Raw genomic sequence first — 5,735 nt, forward strand, 5'->3', positions numbered from 1 at the left:
TATACCTTATTACTTTTGCCAATAAGGTGCTGTCTAATTTAACAGTCAGTTTTCAATGAAATCAGACTATAGTTTCCACATTATAAAAATCCTATATAATAAAAGCCCAGCGACTGCAACAGCAGAACCACCAGAACGACCAGTCAATTCGTCACTATGACATGCACTGACCACCAGGGGGCAGACGCTCAATGCAGGAGCTGCCCCCTGGTGGTCAGTGCGCTACCACAGTGGGAGCACTGCTTGGCTGACTGGGATGAGCGGCTGCTCCCCTTGTGAACCCTGGGCCAACAGGCAGGAACCCGTGCTGCGATCATTGCCTCCTTGCTCCAAGCTCCTCCTTGCTCCCTGCAGCCTCCTCTGGGTGCCCGCAGGCCACGCAGTGCCGCCGCCGCCGGGCTCACGGAGCTGACCACGGAGGCTGGGAGGTGGGTTCATGGCTGCTACGGGACAGAGCTCTGCTCCACTGCCTCTCAGTGCTATTGTCACTGGGCCCGGCCTGACTGGGTCCCCTGGAGAGGCGAGACTCCGGCTCCATGGAAGATGCCAGACCAGGGAGCAGCCACTCAGAGGGCAGGTCCACAGCCGCTCAGCTGACCGGGATGAGTGGCGCTCCCACAGCGGGCTGATCACTGCAGGCCACACCCCCCCACCAGTGCATGGATCCTGCGCACCGGGCCTCTGGTGTTTTAATAAACATCAAAAGCAACATTTTATTTTTTATTATAATTATTTTTAAAAGCAACGTTGTAGAGATTGCTCTATAATAGCTCTTACTATATTTCCGTCCCAAGAATGACAATTGACATGTAATAAGACTTTCAGAGCCCAAATAATTAGGGGTTGGCCTTTCCATAGCTCATCTTATAATTGCACACCTGAAAGCCACATGGAAGTTAAACAATGCCATCTTTTTTTTTTTTTTTTTTTTTTTTTTAATATATTTTATTGATTTTTTACAGAGAGGAAGAGAGAGGGATAGAGAGTTAGAAACATCGATGAGAGAGAAACATCGACCAGCTGCCTCCTGCACATCTCCTACTGGGGATGTGCCCGCAACCCAGGTACATGCCCTTGACCGGAATCGAACCTGGGACCCTTGAGTCCGCAGGCCGACGCTCTATCCACTGAGCCAAACCGGTTTCGGCAACAATGCCATCTTTTAAAAGTTATTTTTTATAATTCTCCTTAAGCCTGTCTCTTCATGCTGATTCTACATTCTTCATGTAATAAAATAAAATCTTTGTTTAACAGCAAAATTAAAAGAATTAGTTCCCCCTCTACAATTTAATTAAATCTTCCAGTAGAAGCCAAAATGATAATTTTAAGATAAAGGATGCCCCAAATGGAAATGTCATCTCTTCACAGGTTGAGAAATATGAAGATCTCCAATATCAGTATTTTCCCCCCTTCTCTTTTCGTGGGTGGTGGTCCATTTGCCTTCTTCCTCTAGGTTGTCTATCATGGTTTGGGTTTAGAGGCTGAAGTGAAGATCCTCTCAGAAATGTATTATGAATGCCATCCTTAGTTTCATGCAAGAGGTGAGCTAAAATCCCACATAAAAGAGGTATTGTATTATCCTTTGATTCTTCTAATGCATTTAGCTCATGGAGGAGAAATTGCCAGTGGAACTACAGGTTGACTAGATTCTGCTTTGGAGGACAAATGCTGTACACTTATATTTGTTGAATTCCAAATACTCTTAAGTTAATCTATACTAATAATAGAGGAATATGCAAATTGTCTGGGATGCTGTCACAGTAACAGTGATAAACCAAACAGCAGGCTGCGTGGGGTGACCAGGCCAGCAGGGGGGTTAGTGAAGGACGACAAAATGACTGAACAGCAGGCTGCGTGGGGTGACCAGGCCAGCAAGGGGGCAGTTAGGGGCGAACAGGCCATCAGGGGAGGGCAGTTGTGGGCAATCGGGCTGGCAGAGGAGCAGTTAGGCATTAATCTGGTCGGCAGGGGAGTGGTTAGGGGGTGATCAGGCTGGCAGGCAGAAGCAGTTAGGGGCAATCAGGCAGGCAGGTAGGTGAGTGGTTAGGAGCCAGCAATCCTGGATTGTAATAGGGATATCCGACAGTCGAACATCCCCCAAGAGGTCCCAGGTTGGAGAGAGTGCAGGCCAGGCTGAGGGACCCCCCTCCCACCATGCACGAATTTCATGCACCAGGCCTCTAGTTCATTAAAAAGAAGGTTTCATGAGACAAAGGTGGTTGGGGTTCATTTTCATCACCTAGAGCATTGAAAACTTCGGCTTGAATTCTCACTTTTTTTTTTTTTTAATATATTTTATTGATTTTTTTACAGAGAGGAAGGGAGAGGGATAGAGAGTTAGAAACATCGATGAGAGAGAAACATCAATCAGCTGCCTCCTACACACCTCCTACTGGGGATGTGCCCACAACCAAGGTACATGCCCTTGACCAGAATCGAACCTGGGACCTTTCAGTCCACAGGCTGACGCTCTATCCACTGAGCCAAACTGGTTAGGGCAGGTCATAGTTCTTTTTGACCACTCGAAGTTTGAAGTGACTCACGGAGTTGTTGAGGTGAAGGGAGGCATTTTGGGCAGCCAGGGGGCTGGGAAACACAGCCATGATGGTGTACAAGGCAGCAAGGTCTGCATGGCGACCATTCTCAGCAGTCCCACTACTGTCCCCCCGCCCCCGGCAGGCAGCCCCTGAGCATCCTTGAGCCACTGGATCTTGGCGCCAGACATGGTGAGCTGAGTGAAGAGTTCGTCCGCCTCCGTACGAGTGATGCCCTCAGGAAGATCTGTCACCTCCAGCACCTGCCCCAGGACGACATCTGTCATCCCCAGGTCAGTGGAGGCAGATTTGAGTGCTTGTCTCTTACTCCGGTTTCCATGCTTCAATCCATTCTGTCCCTGGTGCACTGTGTAAGTTGACTGGCCATGGAGCAAAGGAGGACAGATGGACAGATTGTACTGTAATGGCTGGCCCAAGAGGGAGTAGCACCCATCACCCTGTGCTGGACCCCCGGGCCGGGGGAACTGTGTAAGGACAGGAAGGGGACTGAGTCCTGTGCATACACTGCTGAGGCTGGTGACAGGAGAGGGTGCTGGAGACTGGGTAGAAGATATGACGGGACTGCTTCTCATTTGTGTGTTGGCCTGCGAGCTAGTCAGGGTTGTACAGGTCTCCAGGTTTCTGCCCCCGCTGGTCCATGCTTTAGTATTTACAGTGACCACACTGGACCATGGATGGGTTCTGGGGAGACTGGGGTCCATTAGGGACATTCAGCTGCATGACCACCACACCTGGTCCAGAAGGTGACACTCCTGAGAACTGCTGTGGCATCTGTGGTGGGCTGCAGGGAGAGGGAGACTGAGGCATCTGGTACTGCTCAGAGCCAGGAGGCTGCAGAAATCCCACAGAAGGGCTCGTACCGTTCTGCTGAGCTGCAGGGATCATGCCGTAGTACACTGGTACCCCTCCCACCAGGAGACCCTCTTGCACAGATTGGCTTGCAGGGACCATCATGGGTTGCTGGAAAGGCGGCTGGACCACATTTTGCGAGTCGTTACCCACTGGGACTTGGTAAGAAGGCAGTGGAGTATACTGAACCACCAGGCCTTGCATCTGGCCCCCCCTGCCACTCCTCTGGTTGCTGAGCAGGCCCTGGTTCTGTGGTTGCTGGACCCCTATCATGCCTTGGTAAGCCGCCTGCTGCTGGTTAGGCATCATGGGCTGTAAACCAGGCTGTTGGGATGGCTGAGGCAACTGTTGACCATGTTGGGGGCTGTAGGCCACCGGGTGAGAGAGAGGTCGATATTGCTGGTTGGAGTTAGGATACTGTCCAGGGGGATAGTAAGAAACCTGGATTTGCTGAGGAGGCTGCATATAGCCCTGGGGTGGCAGGACTTGCTGAGTAGGTGTTGCATGGCTAGAGGTAGAATAGTTGAAAGCGGGGAGGGGCTGTCCTGTGGAAGCCATGATGAAGCTAGTCTGCTGAGCGTGCTGGGAGATAAGTGGGGCTTGGAACAAAGCTGCAGATGGGTCAGCTGCTTCAGTAGAACCTTGGCGGTTAAGGCTCATCTGTCCAAAGGGGTTGTTGAGGTCATCTGCCTGTGAGATCATGTGATTATTCAAGGGTGGCTGTTGCTGAGACGTGGGTGGAAGAGCAGGAAGTTGCTGCTGCTGCTGCTGCTGTTGCGGGGCAGTACAAGGGAGAAGGCTCCAGACAGACTGGGATGAGGTGACCTGATTGCACACTTCTGGGGCACCTAGAGCCATACCTGGCCTGGAGATCCTTCCTACACTGCCAGCTTTACTATTCCCAATGCTGTCACCCCAGGTGAGGATAGAGATTCCGCTGAAACTGCTGGCTTTGGTGACAGGGAGCCGCATGCTTCGAACAGAGCCATCAGAGTACGTGCTGCTCCAAGGCCGTGGCTTCAGGGATTTGAGTTCGCTGTCTGTGCTGCTCTGGCGGCTGCTCAAAGTGCGGCTTAGCCCCTCACGGTTCCCCCTGATGTCATTTAGATATCAGTTCTGGCCAGTCTCTCGGGCAAATATTCTCTCTCGGACCCTTTGATATTCCTCCTCTCTCTCTTTTAGTGACTTGCTCCTCCTTCCATCCTGCAATGGAACTCTGATCTGGTTATCATCTCAGTCCATACTGGCATCATCTCTCTTGAGAATGAATCTCTGTTGAAATTCTGTATTTTTCTCATCCTTTATATGTTCTGAGAACCTCTGTTCAGGGATTCTTATGTTACTGGTTTTGTTGATGACGACAGCTTTTCCAGTTTGATCAACATTGTGGTCCATCCCAAAATAGGCAGCTACCCGGTGTAATAGCATCTGGTGATATGAGGTCATCTGAGGGAACTTCTTGAACTGGTTATTGTTGTCATTAATAAATTCCAGAATCTCCTGTTCTAATTTTAGCAGCATCATTCTGTCCCTTGGGTTCTTTTTCAGTGTGTTTACAAGAAATTCATGTAGGTCTATTCCAGTGGAGTCCGTATATTCTTGGCTGGAGTCTCTAGACAGCATCTTCCTCGGAACCTTTTCTTTGTTTTTGTCCTTGTCTGTTGGGGTCCAACCCCAGCAGGTCCAGGGGTCCCCAAAGGTGTGGACAGAGTCGGCGAAGAAGGAATGACACGGAGACAGCGTTCAGTTGATCAGCAGCCTAGCCAGGATCTCTAGCCAGGATCTCCAGCTAAGTTCTGTCTTTTATTATCTTGTTACATCTGTATTTATACCAGTTGATTTTAATCCTGTCAATTTCTATTTCAAAGGTTAGGGTGTTTCTTATCTCCATTCCAGGGAGTAAAGATTATGTAGCTTAAGGGTGATTGTTCATAGTTAAAGTGATTAACTACCCACCTGGCATTTAGTTAAGGGTTTTTTGTGTTTTTTTTTTTTTTTTTTTTTAGATTTACTTGTTGATAGATGTGTATTTGTTGTTCATAGTTTGTATCTTTACCATTTTCTTCTTCTTCCTCTTCTTAAAGGGTACCTTTCAGCATTTCATATAATACTGGTTTAGTGGTGATGAACTCCTTTAGCTTTTTCTTATCTGTGAAGCTCTTTATCTGACCTTCACTTCTGAATGATAGCTTTGCTGGGTAAAGTAATCTTGGTTGTAGGTTCTTGCTATTCATCACTTTGAATATTTCTTGCCACTCCCTTCTGGCCTGCAAAGTTTCTGTTGAGAAATCAGCTGACAGTCGTATGGGTACTCCCTTGTAGGTAACTGTC

At 48.9% G+C, this 5,735-nt stretch overlaps 1 pseudogene; it reads right to left on the bottom strand.

The window, feature by feature from the left end:
* Positions 1–2,492: 2,492 nt before the first annotated feature.
* On the bottom strand, positions 2,493–5,058 carry LOC138993171 (R3H domain-containing protein 2-like; annotated as a pseudogene).
* Between the last annotated feature and the right edge of the window lie 677 nt (positions 5,059–5,735).

The sequence above is a fragment of the Myotis yumanensis genome, unplaced genomic scaffold (assembly GCF_028538775.1).
Source record: "Myotis yumanensis isolate MYYU_CA2020_CCGP unplaced genomic scaffold, mMyoYum1.0.hap1 SCAF_1, whole genome shotgun sequence".
Lineage (NCBI taxonomy): Eukaryota > Metazoa > Chordata > Mammalia > Chiroptera > Vespertilionidae > Myotis > Myotis yumanensis.